At 44.9% G+C, this 18,874-nt stretch overlaps 3 pseudogenes across 1 annotated transcript; all 3 read left to right on the forward strand.

The window, feature by feature from the left end:
- The first annotated feature begins 955 nt into the window (after positions 1–955).
- Positions 956–4,106, forward strand: LOC146347577 (protocadherin gamma-B1 pseudogene; annotated as a pseudogene).
- Positions 4,107–5,561: 1,455 nt separating this feature from the next.
- Positions 5,562–7,994, forward strand: LOC146347578 (protocadherin gamma-B5 pseudogene; annotated as a pseudogene).
- A 4,460-nt stretch (positions 7,995–12,454) lies between these two features.
- On the forward strand, positions 12,455–18,844 carry LOC146347579 (protocadherin gamma-B1 pseudogene; annotated as a pseudogene). The gene has a single exon (XR_014789886.1). The product of XR_014789886.1 is annotated as a protocadherin gamma-B1 pseudogene (transcript).
- Positions 18,845–18,874: the final 30 nt, after the last annotated feature.

Raw genomic sequence — 18,874 nt, forward strand, 5'->3', positions numbered from 1 at the left:
TTGTGCTCGTCTTAATACACAAGGGAAATAACTTGCACCATAGAAAGAAGGAGGTAAATCTATGATTGAGTAAAAATTATCTGTCATATCTTGAAACTTTAACAGGAGATACAGAGGAGCTCTTCAGAATCAAAGCAGACACCACTGATATAATCCTATCAGAGAAGATCAGAAAATAAAATCAGTGAGGTAATGCTGCTAGGTTTCTGATTTCTCCCCTATGATGTTCAGGATTCTGTTACAGTACTAAGTCTTTCCGAACAGAGCACTAGCAATATCACAGTCATTACTATAGTCCATGAAAGCTGATGCCACAATAAATTCCTTAGTGGTTAAGATGCCACAAGACTCTTAGGCTCCAGTCTTATGCATACTTACCTAGGTGTAACCTAGGTCCCACTGAACATAGTGGAACTTCCTTCTGAATAAATATGCATAGCACTGTGCTTTAATAGTTTTATTAAAAGTCCTCGACATGAATGAAAGTATCTTGATAGATATGAAGCAGTAATTCAACAGCACAAAGGGAAAAAACCAAGCCAGGAGTTAACTCTTCAGGGAATAGATATTCTTCACTGTGTTTCTTCCTCACACACCAAAATAGGATCACTTCCAAGTTGTGTCTCTGCTTAAAGGCTTAAAGCTGAATGAGAAAGAATCCCTTGCAGTTCTCCGCCTGAGCCTCACAGCGTCGCTGTTGGCCAGAGTGGAAGCCGGAGGTCCATCCACTGATGAGGCTTCCCACAGAAGGCTCGCTCCATCACTGCTCTACGGATCGGGAGCAGCAAGCAGATCACAAAGACAGAGCAATCTGGGAGAGAGGGGGAAACACAGCTGCCACCGCCTGGAAAGATCGAGGAGGCAGGCAGCCTATTCATCCTTGCGGAGGTTCCCTGCGCCCTGAGGGGAGTTGAACGGACCTGGAAACGGAGGCAGCTAATCTTCATAGATCCAGATGGACCGAAGGGAGGAAGAGGATGGCAGGGCGCTCGCAAGGCAAGTGCTGCTTCTCTTGCTGCTGTCGCCGTGCTCCTGCTGGGCTGCCTCCGAGCAGATTCGCTATTCCGTCCCCGAGGAGATGGCAAAGGGGTTCGTTGTGGGGAACCTCGCCAAGGACCTGGGGCTGGGTGCCAGAGAGCTCGCAAGGCGTAACCTGCATGCTGTCTCTGCAGCGAAAATGCAGTATTTCCGTATAAATGCAGAGAACGGAAACCTCTATGTGAGTGACAGGATTGACAGGGAGGAGATATGTGACACAACTGCACTGTGCTTTGTTACTTTAGAAGTGGTGGTTGAAAATCCTTTAAATGTTTTTCATGTAAATATAGTGATACAAGACATTAACGATAATGCACCACAGTTCCTCAGTGGCATGATCAAGTTGGAGATCATTGAATCTACTTTACCAGGCACCCGATTTCTCCTTGGGAAAGCAGAAGATCCTGACATTGGGATGAATTCTCTCCAGGATTACCAGCTTAGCGCCAATCAGTACTTCACCTTGGATGTTAAAAAGAGTCAAGATGGAAATAATTTTGCCACTTTAGTGCTGCAGAAACCACTAGATCGAGAAAGTGAACAGACACTTCACTTGATCCTTACAGCCCTGGATGGTGGCGAACCTAGAAAAACAGGGACTGCCCAGATATGGATTAATGTCACTGATGCCAATGACAACCCACCCATCTTCACGCAAGAGGTGTACAAGGTCAGTTTGGGGGAAAATGTTCCTGTTGGGACTCTTGTGCTCCAGATTGTAGCCTCTGATAATGATGAAGGTTCATACGCCGAAATCAGATACCATTTCAGCAATATACCAGTGAATGCCAACATGAAATTCAGTCTGGATCCAATCAATGGCACAATCTTACTTATGGGGCACTTGGATTATGAGGAAACCAAAGAATATACTATGACAGTTGCAGCAAAAGATGGAGGCAGATCAGTAACACATTGCAATGTTGAAATAAGGATTCTTGATGAGAATGATAACTCCCCAGAAGTGATTCTAGCTTCCTTGTTCAGTCCAGTCCAAGAAGATTCCCTACCAGGTACCTTAATTGCTCTGATCAATGTAAATGACAAAGATACTGGTGACAATGGAAAGGTTACTTGCTATTTACAAGATGATTTGCCCTTCACGATTCTTCCCACATCTAACAATTACTACAAGCTCCTGACAGACAGTCCTTTGGACAGAGAAAGAACTCCAGAGTATAATATTACGGTCACAGCCTGTGACAAAGGAAACCCACCACTTTCCACAGATAAAACCATCTCCCTGCGGATCTCTGATGTCAATGACAATGCCCCTGCTTTTGAGAGGCCTTCCTACAGCATCTATGTGCCAGAAAACAATCCTTCCGGTGCCTCCGTTTTCAGCATTAAAGCCTCTGACCCAGATGTGGACCAAAACGCACAGATCACGTACTCCATCCTCAGCAGCAACATTGGGGAGCTCCCCATCTCCTCATATATCTCCATTAATTCTGGGACTGGCACAATCTACGCCCAGCGGTCCTTCGACTATGAACAATTCAGGGAGTTCCAGCTGCAAGTGAAGGCCCAAGATGGTGGTTCTCCTCCTCTCAGCAGCAATGTCACTGTGAGGGTGTTTATTCTGGATCAGAATGATAACAGCCCTCGTATCCTGTCCCCTTCGCAAGAAGCCAAGGGCTCCGCCTTGTTTGAGATGGTGCCTCGTTCAGCCGAGGCAGACTATCTTGTAAAAAAGGTGGTGGCTGTGGACGCTGATTCCGGACACAACGCCTGGCTGTCCTACCATCTGATTCAAGCCACTGAGCCAGCGCTCTTCACTGTTGGCTCTCACACTGGTGAGATCAGGACAGCGAGGGCCTTTGTGGAGAGGGATGCGGTGAAGCAGAGGCTAGTGGTCGTGGTGAAGGATAACGGGCAGCCGCCTCTCTCGGCCACCATTACTCTGAACCTGGTGTTTGCTGAGAACTTCCAGGAGGCCCTTCCGGAGATGAAAACCCAGTCGAGCAGCTCCAACTATCAGCCTGATCTACAGCTCTATTTGGTGCTGGCCTTGGCTGCGATGTCATCCTTATTCCTCTTGACAGTCATTCTGGCCATTACGACGAAGCTCCGGCGGTCAGGGAATCCCAAGTTCCTGCAGTGCTTTGGTCCCGTTCCCCATTCCAAGGCCGGTGCCGTATTTCCCCCTAATTTTGAAGATGGGACTTTGCCGTATTCCTACCAGCTCTGTCTGTCTTCAGAATCCAGGAAAAATGAGTTTTCCTTGCTGACTCCCAACGTTCATATTGCAGACAATATTCTTAGTGGTGAGAAATCCGGTGTGCCTTTCACAGGCAACAGTGGAAACCCCTTAAATTCAGAGATGGAGAATAATGACAAGGTAAGATTCCCTACCCCAAGAATTACTTGCAACGTTCATTCCATTACTTTTTATTTTAAGTTTAATTGAAATATTAATTGTGTGCATCAAAAGATATAGCTTATAAAGATCTTTGGGGAATTAAATAGAATGTGGAATAGGCTTTATTTTATGGTGTCCTTATAAATTGCAATCACATAGTTGTGCTCTCTTCTTTGTGACATGTATTTCATGTTGATTGCCTTTAGCCTGTTCTGCTGTTCCAGCAACTGTTTAGTGTTTGGGGGAATGAAACAATGACCTGACTTTATAGGAAAAAAACCCGTGGGAGATAATTGTTGTTATAATTATGTGATGTTCTTAGGGCAATTGTGATACATTTTAATGTTGTCAAACCTCATCCAAGTTCAGAGATAAACCACCTCTGGGGCTTGGTTCTGCCTCCACCCAAAGACAACCTAAGTCAAAAGGGCCAGAAGTAGATCATGTGATGAAGTCCAGCCAGAGATGAGGTTCCAGATCAGACAAGCAGTGATCAAGGACCAGAAGCAGGAGACGTAGTCATGGATGGGCTAGAGGTTAGGCAACAAGAACTAAGTGCCAGAGACAGGAGACATGTTCATGAACAGCCTGGTAGTAATTTCCTGTTTCCAGCAGGAAAGGCCTGACATGCTTCTTATGTTCATCCTCGTTAAAGGTTTATGGGCCAATATTCAACACTGTGGGTAAAAACACCCAAATCCTGTAGTATTCTTATTAGCTAGAACTGCATCACTGAACCATGTGGGTCTATTGAGTCCATCAATTTCCTTAAAATATGAAGTGGAGAGAAGAAAACGTTCGCCAAACATAAAGATCCCTAAGTACTCACTCACCCACAGCACTACATGTTAACTATAGGGCACATAGCCTGTAAGGGGTACTGGCTGACAAAGAAAGCGAGAGGAACATGGGCAGGCATGCATTAGTTGAGATGAAACTACATAAAAATTGAACTGTGACATGTTAGGAAAGAAATTCCATCTTACATATGAATTCCCAAGCTCTCTTTAGAATGCTCTAGGGCACACTTCCAAAGGATATGTCAAATAAGAGAAGCCTGTGTGGGGCTTTTATATTCATGTGTGGACCTACGATGTCTTAAGTATATATGTATGGACATGTGAAGATGCTTTATACCAAGTAAGGCCATTGGTCCATCTAGCCCAGTATTGGTTTGGTACTGGTCTGGCAGCAGTTCTCTGGGATCTCATGATTTCTCAGCCTTAATACCCCAAATCCTTTGGCTTTGGATGATTGAACCTGGGACCTTATGCATTCGAAGCATGTGCTCTTCCATGGAGTTCTGGTCCCATTCACTACATATGTTTGGATTCAATTATACATATTTGCATATGTGCATCGTACAGATACGCTCATAAGCCAAGAAGATTCAACTGAATTCCCTGTCAAATGTAAACTCGATAGCAAAGCTAAGATTCCTGCTCTGTTATGTTGCAAATGACTCTGAAAAGTATACAAAAATGAAAGAATAACTACACAGTACTCAGTGAGTGCTGAGTAAAAACATTACACCTACCAGTAAAAAAAGTTCTGAGGGTTGGAACACTTTTGTATCACGTAAGTTCCTTATGAAAAGCTTCTCTTGAAAAACAGGCAAAGGATAAATATAGAAATGCATGATTGCTTGATCTCTCCTGGTACTTACTATTTGAAATTTTTGAAAGAAGTTGAGTCCTTTCTGATGGTACTGACAAAACAAAAGCAAATCCTGTCTTTTGAAAAACCAGAAAAAGTTACACATTCCATATTTGAGGAAGGGCTGTGCTTGTTACACACTAGCATTAAAAGTTAATGAAGCCCTTACACATTATTTGTTTAAAAGAGAAGACACCCCTTGCAGTTCTCCATCTGAGACTCAGAGTGCCGCTGTTGGACAACATAGTTCTCACAGAGGAGCTGGGAATCCGCTGATGATGCTTCCTGCAGTGTGATTGCTCAGCCTGGCCACGGACTGCAGATCTCTGAAAGAGCAGAACACAGAGACATGCAAACACTTTTGCTGAGAAAAGAAAACCACTGCAGCATATACAAATTTAACAGATCATTTATTGTGTATTCCTGTATCCTGATGGGAATTTGAAACTCCTCAGCTTGTCCAATCACACAAAACAAGGATAAAGCACATTTTGCAGCAGGTGGGATGGACGGCAGAAACAAAGATAACAGCAATTCTGTAAGAAGGCAAGTACCTCTCCTCTTCTTGTTGTCTTTGTTCTGCCAAACTGCCTCAGAACACTTTCGGTATTCAGTCCCTGAGGAAATGGAAAAGGGTTCCATTGTAGGGAGCCTCACCAAAGATTTGAGAATGAATACTGTAGATATAGCGAATCTCAATCTCTATATTCTGTCATTAGGTAAAAAGCAATACTTCTCTATCAGTGCAGAAAATGGAAATATATATGTAAATAACAGGATTGACAGGGAGGAATTATGTGGGGAAACTGCATTCTGCGCCATCAATTTTGAAGTGGTGGCTGACAGCCCTATGAATATTTTTCATGTAACTGTAGAGATCCAGGACATTAATGATAATGTACCACGTTTCTTAAATGATGATCTCAAGCTAGAGATAAGTGAATCCTCCTTACCAGGAACCACATTTCTCCGTGGGCAAGCTGAAGATCCTGATATCGGGGTGAACTCTCTCCAGGATTACCACCTTAGCATAAATCAGTATTTTATTCTGGAAGTTAGACAGAGAGAAGATGGAAATAAATATGCAGAATTAATATTGAACAGACAATTGGATCGTGAAAGTGAAAACAGTTTCCATTTAATCCTTATGGCTCTGGATGGGGGGGAGCCTGCCAAAACTGGGACCGCCAAAATATGGATTAGTGTCATTGATGCCAACGACAACTCACCTCTCTTTGCTCAAGACACATACGTAGTAAACCTCAGAGAGAACACACCACATGGATTTTCAGTAATACAGGTGAAAGCCACAGATAGGGATGAGGGCTCAAATGGCCACATCAACTATAATTTTAGCAACATCCCTGAAAGTGCTGGTCAGAAATTCTACTTGGATCCACAAGATGGGACAATTACAGTTAAGGAAGACCTGGACTTTGAGGAAACAGGGAGATATGTGATGGCAGTAGAAGCAAGAGATGGAGGTGGATTAGTGGCTCACTGTAATGTTGAAATAAAGATATTGGATGAGAATGACAATGCCCCAGAAGTTATTCTTGCTTCTTTATCCAGCCCTGTACCTGAAGATTCTGCAGTAGGAACTCTAGTAGCCCTTATCAGCGTAAGCGATAGAGATTCTGGGGATAATGGGAGAGTTACTTGCCATGTAAAAGATGTTTTGCCATTCAAAATAGTATCAGCATCCAGTAACTTCTATAAGCTTCTTACGGATGGTCCCTTGGACAGAGAAAGCACTCCAGAATACAATATCACCATCACAGCCACAGACAACGGCACACCACCTCTTTACACAGACAGAACCATCTCAGTGCAGATTTCCGATATTAATGATAACGCCCCTGCCTTCGAGAAACCCTCTTACACTGCCTACGTGCCAGAGAACAATCCTTCAGGCTCCTCCATTTTCAGTGTCAAAGCCTCAGACCCAGATCTGGGCCGCAATGGTCAAATCACTTACTCCATCCTCAGCAGCCACACTGAGGAGCTCCCTCTCTCGTCTTACCTCTCCATCAACTCTGAAACTGGGACGATCTATGCTCAGCGCTCCTTTGACTACGAACAATGCAGGGAGCTTCAACTGGTGGTGAGGGCACAAGATGGCGGCTCCCCACCCCTTAGCAGTGATGCCACGGTGGCAGTGTTTATCCTGGACCAGAATGACAAAAGCCCTCAAATTCTCTACCCGTCCCAAGGGGTGGAGGGATCAGCCATGTTTGAGATGGTGCCGCGCTCGGCAGAGGAGGGTTACCTGGTGACGAAGGTGGTGGCGGTGGATGCTGACTCCGGGCACAACGCTTGGCTCTCCTACCATCTGCTGCAGGCCACTGAGCCAGGGCTCTTCACCATCGGGCCCCATAACGGTGAGATCAGGACATCGCGGATGTTTTTGGAAAGGGATGCTGCGAAGCAGAAGCTAGTAATCTTAGTAAGGGATAACGGGCAGCCAGCACTGTCTGCTACTGTGAGTCTCAACCTGGTCTTTGCCGAAAACTTCCAAGAGGCACTTCCGGAAATCAACAACCAATCCAGCGGCTCAGAGAATCAGTCTGATCTCCAGTTCTACTTGGTTCTGGCCTTAGCTTTGATTTCGTTCTTATTCCTCTTGACAGTGACTCTGGTCATTATGATGAAGCTTCGACGATCGGGGAATCCCAAATTCCTGCAGTGCTTTGGTCCTGTCCCCCATCCAAACAATGCTGTCATATTCCCACCAAACTATGAGGAAGGGACATTGCCTTATTCCTATCAGCTCTGCTTGTCATCTGAGTCCAGGATGCATGAATTTACTTTTCCAGCACCAAGTGTTCAAATTGGTTGTGGCAATAAGTCTGGTGTGTTTCTGGCAGCCAATGGAGGTAATACTCTAAATTCTGAGATGGATAAAGCTAATATGGTGAGTTTTCATTTGAGTGGATGATTATTATTATTATTATTATTATTATTATTATTATTCCTGCCCTTCATCTTATGATGGTAGGGCAGTATACAAAATGTAATTAAAATCCTAATATAGTATGCAATACAAATAATAAACAACATCAGCTACAGTAAAAAAAAATGCAGTAAATACATAAAATAGACAGCTCATATCAGCCAGCTTTATAAACCAAGTTAAAGTGCCTGGCTTTGACATAGTACATAAAGATCACAATGTCGGTGCCAGTTCCATGAGATGGGTGTTCCACAATCACGGTGCCACCACAGAGCCTTTCCCTTGTTGTCACATAATGTGCCATGGTGCTTGGAGAAGAGCCTCCCCTGATGGCCTTAAGGGATGGGCAGGCTGGTATAGGGAGAGATGCTCCTGCAGATATATCAGTTCGAAGCCATTTAGGGCTTTAACAGTAGGCACCAGCACTTTGACTTGCACTTAGAAGCAATAGGCAGCCAGTGCAGCTCTTTGAGAATCAGTGTAAAATGCCTCCACCTGGCTGTGCCGGTTACAGTCATAGCCAGCACATTCTGTGCAGGCTGAAGCTTCTGAGCCATCTTCAGGAGCAACCCCCACATACAACTCATTATAGTAATCCAATCAGAAGGACACCACAGCATGAACCACTGTGGCCAGACTCCCCATCCAGGAATGGTTGTAGCTGACAAACCAGAAATGTTGAGTAGAAATCATCCAGTGCTACTTTCTGGAACTGACGCTGTGTGTCCTACACCCAGTCAGGTATCATGGTTGATATACTATCAAAAGCTGCCCAGAGAGGTCAAGGAGAACCAAGAGTCTTGCACTCCCCCCATAGAGGCACAAGCCTCTCTCCTGACAGGGGTCATCCATCAGGTGGACCAAGGCCATTTCAGTGCCAAGCACAGGCTTGAAACTGGATGGACATGCATCTAGATAATCTGGTTCATCCAAAAGCATCTCAAAGACCTTACTCAAAAAGAGAATATTAGTACCTACTTTTAAGTGTATGCATCTTTTTATTGAGATTAAAAATGTTACAATATATATTGTACTAAGTGGCTGAGTCTATAATCTCCATATAGGGTTCTTCCAGATGAGGCTTTTATTGTTCCATCACCTTGCTTGATTCACAGAATTTTACAGGGGGTCTAGACATCGTCGTCTCCCACTCGTAGCCTTCTCATGTTTTCCCACCACTTCCATCTTTTTCTTACCATGGAAGATCCATTAAGTAAGAAAAGATTAAATAGCTACACAACACCTTCTCATTGTTAGCACTAGGACCCCTCCATCTGGAAGCACCCATAGACAGCCAATAAATTTAATTTCTTGGGTTCTGTCCTGGCACCCTTTCCGTGCCAGATCCAGGTTTTGAGGGCACTTGAGCAAGACACACTCAATGGGCCCCATCCCTCAGGCAGTGACATCTCCTGCTTCTCCTTCTCACCACCACCATTGTCTGGGCCACAGTGAGGAACAGGTGGACAAACAGGTTGCACTGGTGAAGAGGTGGAGCAGCTCCAAGGGGCTCTTGTCAGTGGGCCCCTGCTGGAGTGTGGGCCCTCAGCAGGTGCCTAACCATGCCGGCCTTGCCTTTTCTCATATACACATGAGTGCACATCTGGATGGGGGACAGGATCTCACACAGTTCCCCAGATCCTGACCTCCACATGTTAAGTTGAAGGTCTGCATAGACCTTACAGACTCACAAGTGTTTTCAATAGGCTCTCTCCATGTAACGAGCAATGCTGCAAAGTGCAGGGCCCCAAGATTGAGCCTGTTGTTGTTGTTTATTCGGTCAGCCGCTTCCGACTCTTCGTGACTTCATGGACCAGCCCACGCCAGAGCTTCCTGTCGGCCTTCGCCACCCCCAGCTCCCCCAAGGTCGAGTCCGTCACCTCCAGAATATCATCCATCCATCTTGCCCTTTGTCGGCCCCTCTTCCTTTTGCCTTCCACTTTCCCTAGCACCAGCATCTTCTCCAGGCTATCCTGTCTTCTCATTATGTGGCCAAAGTACTTCAGTTTTGCCTTTAAGATCATTCCCTCAAGTGAGCAGTCTGGCTTTATTTCCTGGAGTATGGACTGGTTTGATCTTCTTGCAGTCCAAGGCACTCTCAGAATTTTCCTCCAGCACCACAGTTCAAAAGCATCTATCTTCCTTCGCTCAGCCTTCCTTATGGTCCCGCTCTCGCAGCCATAGCTTACTACAGGGAATACCATTGCTTTAACTACGTGGACCTTTGTTGTCAGTGTGATGTCTCACTGCCTCCACGTTTTATCCCTCTATTTGCCAGTTATCAATCAAGCTGGTTGCCATAATCTTGTTTTTTTTTTAAGTTTAACTGCAACCCAGCTTTTGCACTTTCTTCTTTCACCTTCGTCATGAGGTTCCTCAGCTCCTCCTCGCTTTCAGCCATCAAAGTGGTATCATCTGCATATCTGAGATTGTTAATGTTTCTTCCAGAGATTTTAACTCCAGCCTTGGCTTCATCAAGCCCAGCACGTCGCATGATGTGTTCTGCGTACAGGTTGAATAGGTAGGGTGAGAGTATACAACCCTGCCGTACTCCTTTCCCAATCTTAAACCAGTCCGTTGTTCCATGGTCTGTTCTTACCATTGCTACTTGGTCGTTATACAGATTCCTCAGGAGGCAGACAAGATGACTTGGTAGATTGAGCCTAGGTTGACTCAATCTACCTCAGTAGGCAGACAAGATGACTAGATTGAGCCTGGGTGTGTATATTTGTAAGTGCTGCTGTTCAGGGTTCCACCTAGCCAGTCATGTCCTCTTTTTAGGATACTCCATTCCATTCACCTTCCCATACTCCCAGTTTGCCATTCACTCAGCATTCTGTGGCCACTGAGCATGCTCAGTCCTCATTGCGCTGTGTGTTTTTTTCTAAAGGACTTTTTCCGGTATGTGTGCAAACCTTGGCATTACCCCAAGACAACTGATATTTCCCTCTTGTGTGTGGATGGTGTAATTTTGGCTGCATAAGTGTCCTCACTCAGAGAATGACTTTGCTATTAGGATGTAGGATTCCACTGTAATTAGAATATGCTTTTGGAGCAATGGTCTCTATCATGCCTTTTATGAAAAGTGTGTGAGAGAGAACGCGTGAGAGAGCGAGAGGGAGCGGTGGATGGGAGAGATCTCATTATGGAACTTAGGCCACCAGAGCTGTGATGTTATGTACTGCTTTAGGACAGTGAAAATGAGGCGGGATCCCTACTTCATAATTTAATTTCAGCAGTATGTAAGACCCTAGAATAAGAACTAAACAAATGGTACAATAAACCAAGCAAAATAGTATAGAGGATATTAAGCAGATATGATTCACCAAAAGTAGAACCTGCTTTAATAATACTATGAATGCATATTGTGCAGTTCAAATATCCAAAGTGCTTCACAAACATGTCCATAGTAATTTAGTATTTATTACATATGTGTCCCTCCTTATCCACATGAATGGCCCTAGCAATAATACACCATATAATTCTTATATCTCATATTTAAAGCTGAGAGATCATGCTAGTGAATTTCTGGCTGAAATGGTATTTTAACTGGGATTTTCATGGTTTGCAGCTCATGCCTTAGCCATGACATGGATTAATGTATTGTGTTTGCCACAGAGACCAGAGCAACTTACTAAACATGGAAAGGAACCCATCATACAAGTAAAGATACGAAAAAGTAAAGTAGGATTGGAATATAAAATCCACATAATATACCTCAAATCCACAAAAAAAATAATACAGAACAAATCAGGTCATTTAAATAACCTTAAATATAAAAAACAAATTAGTAAATGAAAATTAGTCACATAAAACTCTTGACTACAAACACTAAAAATATAAAAGACATAAATCAATAGAATTATGATTTTTACCAACCACTAGTTTTCCTTTGTGTCTGGTACCAGTTTGCATCCTACATTTCCTGCTGCTGGTACAAATGCTGCCCCCTTCATGCATGACTGTGGGGTCATGTCCTTTGTTCCGCCCCCAGTGTCACATGCCTCCTCCTAGCCCTGCCCCCACCATCCGCATGTTAGCGTGGTTGGCTGAGGCGGGGAAGCCTTCCCGGGGAGTTTCCTGTGCAGGGCTCCAGGACCCAGGGAAGCCGCCATGCGTAGCTGTGTGAATGTGTGAGGGCTTCCCCGTCTCTGGCATCCACACCAACCTGTGGACAGCAGGGGCAGGGCTGGGCGGAGCCACGTGATGCCAGGGGTGGGTCTAAACATGCAGCCTCACCGCTCCCTTCCACGTGTTTTGCCCCTTATGTGAGTAATACCTGAAGGGGGCTCAGGGCTCCTAACTTTGAAACGCCTCCGGTTTTATCCTCCAGGAAGTAAGAACTGATGTGGAGGGCAGGGGGAGAAAGGCGTGGGGGGAGAAAGCAGAGTCTGAGGCCATAGGCCTGCTTTGCACCTCAGATTAGGCGAATTAGCAAGCAGTGAGTCAGTTCCTTGATTCACGGAGGAGGGAACTGTCAGTGGCTATTAGCCGCGATCGCTAATTGGAACCTTCAGGTCCAGAAGCTGTGTGCCGCTGCATGCCACTTTCTGGGGGGCAGGCCAGCGGGGATGGCTGCTGCCTCTACGCCCTGCGTGTAGGCTTTCTGGAGGCCTTCCTCTTGTCAGCTACTGTCAGAAACAGGATTCTGGGCTAGATGGGCCTTTGGGCTAACATAGCAGGGATTTTCTTAGGTTTCTCTATGTTACGTGACAAAAGGAAACCCCAGCAGAGCTCTCCCCAAGTCCTGCGTACTCACCCACCTCCCGCATCTCTTATAATCCCCCAGGATGCCAATGGACACCCTCCACCCCCATGCAGGTGCTGCTCCCCACTCAGTGAAAGCAACCTGCCCGTGTGGCTTGCCCCACCTCTGGCTATAGGAAACACAACACCTGGCACACCTGAGCTGCCTCCCCTTCATGTGGGACTCATGCCTATGTTCAAGAAAGAGCTTCTGTCACTTGCTTGAGTCTTCTGATACCATTTGCCTCTTCAGGCACCTTTTCACAAGCCACCTTTTTGCTCCTGAGGGAGACTGACTCTGGGCAGTGCAGCCTTGGTGAGAAGATGTTTGAATCCAAAAAAGCTTTATCTTAGATATGAGGTGGCCCTGCAGGGGGTCTTCTCAGCTACACCGAGCATCAGTTGCAGCCAGGGAGAAGGCACAGGCCTCTCCTGTCAGAACAGGAGCCCTGCGCTACCTGCTCCCCTCTCCCCTTTTCCCAAGGCAAGGAAATAGTTTTATTTTTCTAGGGAAAATGGGGAGAGAGTAACAAGGCAAGGGGAGCAGCAACAAAAATAGGTTGGTCGAGTGTTCTATTTGTTTGTTTGTTTGTTTGTTTGTTTGTTTCATTTCTATACCGCCCAATAGCAGAAGCTCTCTGGGAGGTTCACAATTGAACAAAATTGTTCTAATTGAACAAAAACAACAACTCCAGGGTTGGGGGGGGGGGGCGTTAAGTAATAAAGTAATACACTAAAACAGCTTCATTTCTTTTGGCCATGCACAGGAGAGCCAAGCCTTTGCCTATTCGTAACCTCACTCTGATTAATTAGAGGGAAGACTTGTGTATCACAGAAAACAAAAGAAAACCAGGATATCTGTGATTGAGTAAATTGGCCTGAAACATTGTGATTGTAACTGGAGATACATAGAAATTCTTTGGAATCAAAGCAGAAATCACACATACAAGGAACCCATGATCCAGCCAGGAAAACTCAGAATAAAATTAATGGGATAACAACAATGCTAGGATTCTGATTCTGCTCTGTGAAGCTCAGATATCTGGTTTGGTTCAAATTATTTCCATAATTTCCACAGTAGCAATATCACAGTCATTATATTAAAATAACTTGACATGGATGAAAGGATCTTCAGTGAAACAAATAAGTAATTCAAAAACATGCACACACAAAAAGCTGGAGATGAACTTTATAGAAACATCTTCCTGTGCAAAGCCCTTTAGTCTTGGGGGTATGCATGTTTCTTCCTCACGCACCAAAATAGGATCACATCCAAGTTGTGTCTCTGCTTAAAGCTGAATGAGAAAGAATCCCTTGCAGTTCTCCGCCTGAGCCTCACAGCGTCGCTGTTGGCCAGAGTGGAAGCCGGAGGTCCATCCACTGATGAGGCTTCCCGCAGAAGGCTCGCTCCATCACTGCTCTGCGGATCGGGAGCAGCAAGCAGATCACAAAGACAGAGCAATCTGGGAGAGAGGGGGAAACACAGCTGCCACCGCCTGGAAAGATCGAGGAGGCAGGCAGCCTATTCATCCTTGCGGAGGTTCCCTGTGCCCTGAGGGGAGTTGAACGGACCTGGAAACGGAGGCAGCTAATCTTCATAGATCCAGATGGACCGAAGGGAGGAAGAGGATGGCAGGGCGCTCGCAAGGCAAGTGCTGCTTCTCTTGCTGCTGTCGCCGTGCTCCTGCTGGGCTGCCTCCGAGCAGATTCGCTATTCCGTCCCCGAGGAGATGGCAAAGGGGTCCGTTGTGGGGAACCTCGCCAAGGACCTGGGGCTGGGTGCCAGAGAGCTCACAAGGCGTAACCTGCATGCTGTCTCTGCAGCGAAAATGCAGTATTTCCGTATAAATGCAGAGAACGGAAACCTCTATGTGAGTGACAGGATTGACAGGGAGGAGATATGTGACACAACTGCACTGTGCTTTGTTACTTTAGAAGTGGTGGTTGAAAACCCCCTTGATATTTTCCATTTAACTGTAGCAATCCAGGACATTAATGACAATGCACCACAGTTCTTCAGTGGCATGATCCAGCTGGAGATCATTGAATCTACTTTACCAGGCACCCGATTTCTTCTTGGGAAAGCAGAAGATCCTGACATTGGGATGAATTCTCTCCAGGATTACCAGCTTAGCGCCAATCAGTACTTCACCTTGGAAGTTAGAGAGAGAAAAGATGGAAATAAGTATGCAGAATTGGTGTTGCAGGAACCGCTTGATAGGGAAAATGAACAGAGCATTCACCTGATCCTTACTGCCCTAGATGGGGGTGAACCTAGAAAAACAGGGACTGCCCAGATATGGATTAATGTCACTGATGCCAATGACAACCCACCCATCTTCACTCAACATGTCTACAAGGTCAGTTTACATGAAAATACTCCTGTAGGGTCCCTTGTTCTCCAGGTTATAGCCTCTGATAAAGATGCTGGTACAAATGCTCAGATCAGATATGAATTCAGCAACGTACCAGTGAATGGGCAGAAGAAATTCAGCCTTGATCCAACAAATGGGGTAATTTCTCTTATGGAGCACTTGGATTTTGAGGAAACCAAAGAATATACTATGACAGTAGCAGCAAAGGATGGTGGAGGGTTGGTGACACATTGCGATATTGAAATAACTATTATTGATGATAATGATAATACCCCAGAAGTGATGTTAGCTTCTGTGTTCAGCCCAATCCCTGAAGATAGTCTGTCAGGAACAGTGATTGCTCTCATCAATGTAAATGACAAAGATACTGGTGATAATGGAAAGATTACTTGCTATATACAAGATGATTTGCCCTTCAAGATTCTTCCCACATCTAACAATTACTACAAGCTCCTGTCTGACAGTCCACTAGACAGAGAAAGAACTCCTGAGTATAATATTACAATCACAGCTACTGACAAAGGGATCCCACCACTTTCCACACATAAAACCATCTCCCTACAAATCTCTGATGTCAATGACAATGCCCCTGCTTTTGAGAGGCCTTCCTACAGCATCTATGTGCCAGAAAACAATCCTTCCGGTGCCTCCGTTTTCAGCATTAAAGCCTCTGACCCAGATGTGGACCAAAACGCACGGATCACGTACTCCATCCTCAGCAGCAACATTGGGGAGCTCCCCATCTCCTCATATATCTCCATTAATTCTGGGACTGGCACAATCTACGCCCAGCGGTCCTTCGACTATGAACAATTCAGGGATTTCCAGCTGCAAGTGAAGGCCCAAGATGGTGGTTCTCCCCCTCTCAGCAGCAATGTCACCGTGAACGTGTTTATTCTGGATCGGAATGATAACAGCCCTCGTATCCTGTCCCCTTCGCAAGAAGCCGAAGGTTCCGCCTTGTTTGAGATGGTGCCTCGTTCAGCCGAGGCAGGCTATCTTGTAACAAAGGTGGTGGCCGTGGATGCTGATTCCGGACACAACGCCTGGCTGTCCTACCATCTGATTCAAGCCACTGAGCCAGCGCTCTTCACTGTTGGCTCTCACACTGGTGAGATCAGGACAGCGAGGGCCTTTGTGGAGAGGGATGCGGTGAAGCAGAGGCTAGTGGTCGTGGTGAAGGATAACGGGCAGCCGCCTCTCTCGGCCACCATTACTCTGAACCTGGTGTTTGCTGAGAACTTCCAGGAGGCCCTTCCGGAGATGAAAACCCAGTCGAGCAGCTCCAACTATCAGCCTGATCTACAGCTCTATTTGGTGCTGGCCTTGGCTGTGATGTCGTCCTTATTCCTCTTGACAGTCATTCTGGCCATTACGACGAAGCTCCGGCGGTCAGGGAATCCCAAGTTCCTGCAGTGCTTTGGTCCCGTTCCCCATTCCAAGGCCGGTGCCATATTTCCCCCTAATTTTGAAGATGGGACTTTGCCGTATTCCTACCAGCTCTGTCTGTCTTCAGAATCCAGGAAAAATGAGTTTTCCTTCCTGACTCCCAATACTCAGATTGCAGACAGTATCCTTTGCAGTGAGAAATCTGATATGCCTTTCACAGACAATGCAGTAAATAATTTAAATTCTCAGACGGAGAATGTTGACACGGTAAGCTTTCTTTTTGGGAATTATTTGAATTGCAAAATGGAAAATTTAGCTTCAGTCATGTACTCATAGGATATTCTAGCTTGAAAAGTTGTATTGGTATTTTATGTAGCCTCTGTGCTTGAAGCAGATTAGAAAGTATGGAGGCCCAAAGTTTTAGGCCTTCAAGTAAAAATAAAGTTCTATAGTAGCTAGTTAGGCTATTCACTTGACAGTGTAGTGAAACTTAAGAGAGCAATCCTATGGCTTTAGGCACAACTATGACCTCAGGAGGAGGAATCCGAGATAGCACCATCCACTGCTCCTCAAGAGATTTTTGAGGATTCAGAACATTTAATATTGTGATTCATTCATTGAAGAACTGGGTGTGGATTTGTTTATTTAACACAATCCATTTAAAAAGAAAAAAAAATCATCTGTGGGTTTCCTTAGAGATGACACTTCTGTGATGTTGAGCTTACAGGCTTCATCCCTGAAGGTCTTTAGACCAATATTCATCACTGAAGCATGATCAGTAGCTAGAATGATATCGTGGAACAATATCAATCAACCAAGTATGTCAAGAGAAGAAAAGTTTTCCAAACACCAGGACTCCCCTGCAGAGATCCATAAGGATTCACTTAACTACAGCACCAAGTGTCACCTAAAGTAGCCAGTGCATCGCCATAAAATGCACTGGCTGACAAGGTGAGGAGAACATTTACAAGCAGCCTTTTGGTGAAATAATGGTACATTTAAAAAAAAAACATCTGAAGTGTGATATATTAGGAGAAAATTCTATCATGCACAGTAATTCTGAAAGCTTTTTAAAATAACTTTATAAGTATCTGTGGTGTCTGGGCACCATTTCACACATTTTTATGTCTACACCTACACCTATTATTACATTTTGAAATAATTTCTGTGAACCACCCAGAGAGCTTTGGCTATGGGGCGGTATAGAAATTGAATGAATGAATGAATGAATGAATGAATGAAATACACATGGGTGCAGCTAGGGCTGAAGCCCAGGGCCCCTGCAGCCTAAGGGCAAACAACCATCCAGAGAGCAGCAGGTGATGGGGACCATGGCAGTCAGGCCCTGCGTCAGCATCTAGGCTGGCACAGGCAGGTTGGGGCCCACCGGGGCTGACACTGCTCACCGCAGCATCCTCTCTTCTTGAACATTTTAGAGCTAGGGGGCAGCAGACTGGACGTGTACTTGGTTATACATGCTCATTTTATTATATTTACTTTGAAAGTATATTATTCTTATTTCTGTGACAAAACAGTGCTTTTTCCCAAGTAAATGTATTTAGGATCAAGGCAACAGAAGCAAACTCCATGTTAGTCCTGTAGTCATGATATTGCTATGATTTATGTTTAAAATGCAAAACTGCACGTGCTCAAGTTATTTCTTTTTTTATCAGGGTTGGCAAACAGGGTTTTCTGTTGCTTGCTCTAACTTTTCAGGAATGTAGGACCAGTTGTGAAGAATGGAATGGCAGGGAAGGGAGAAGAGAAATGTTAACTGGGTGCTTCACATCTAGAGTAATACACAAGGCCATCTAAAGAGGCAGGGGGCATTACGTTCAGGGCCTAAAATGGCCTAGCTGCATCACTGCAAATACAAATATAAAGTTTCAGTGCAACAATAATAGGTTTGCAAATGTTTTAATACAGAGACACATTAATCAGTCAGTTCAGTTGGGCTGCAGTTTTCTCTGAGGTGTATACTCATGAACTCTGCCAAATTAGCTGTTGTATAGTCAGTGAAATGACCCTAGAAATGGACAAAATATTTTTTTATATATTTGTGTTTTTATTTCAAAATTGTACCATTTCTCGGGCATTCCTCAGCACTCAGGGAGAGTAGTTTGAGGAGATTACAAAAATTCCCTGGACAACATTGTGAGTGCTGGAAGTCTCTTCCATCTATCCTTCATTCCATTTATATCCACCAGAAAGCCTCAGGGAGCCATCCGTTCCACCTTAAGAAGATATAGAACTGAAACATGGAAATGTATTATTGCTTGCTTTCTACTAGTAGTTTTTCTAATGAAGGGGGGTTGCTGTTTATAAACTGACAAAACACACAAAATACTAAAAAAT

The sequence above is a fragment of the Heloderma suspectum genome, chromosome 4 (genome assembly GCF_057233095.1).
Source record: "Heloderma suspectum isolate Gila_16-S chromosome 4, 16-S_ref, whole genome shotgun sequence".
Taxonomy (NCBI): domain Eukaryota; kingdom Metazoa; phylum Chordata; class Lepidosauria; order Squamata; family Helodermatidae; genus Heloderma; species Heloderma suspectum.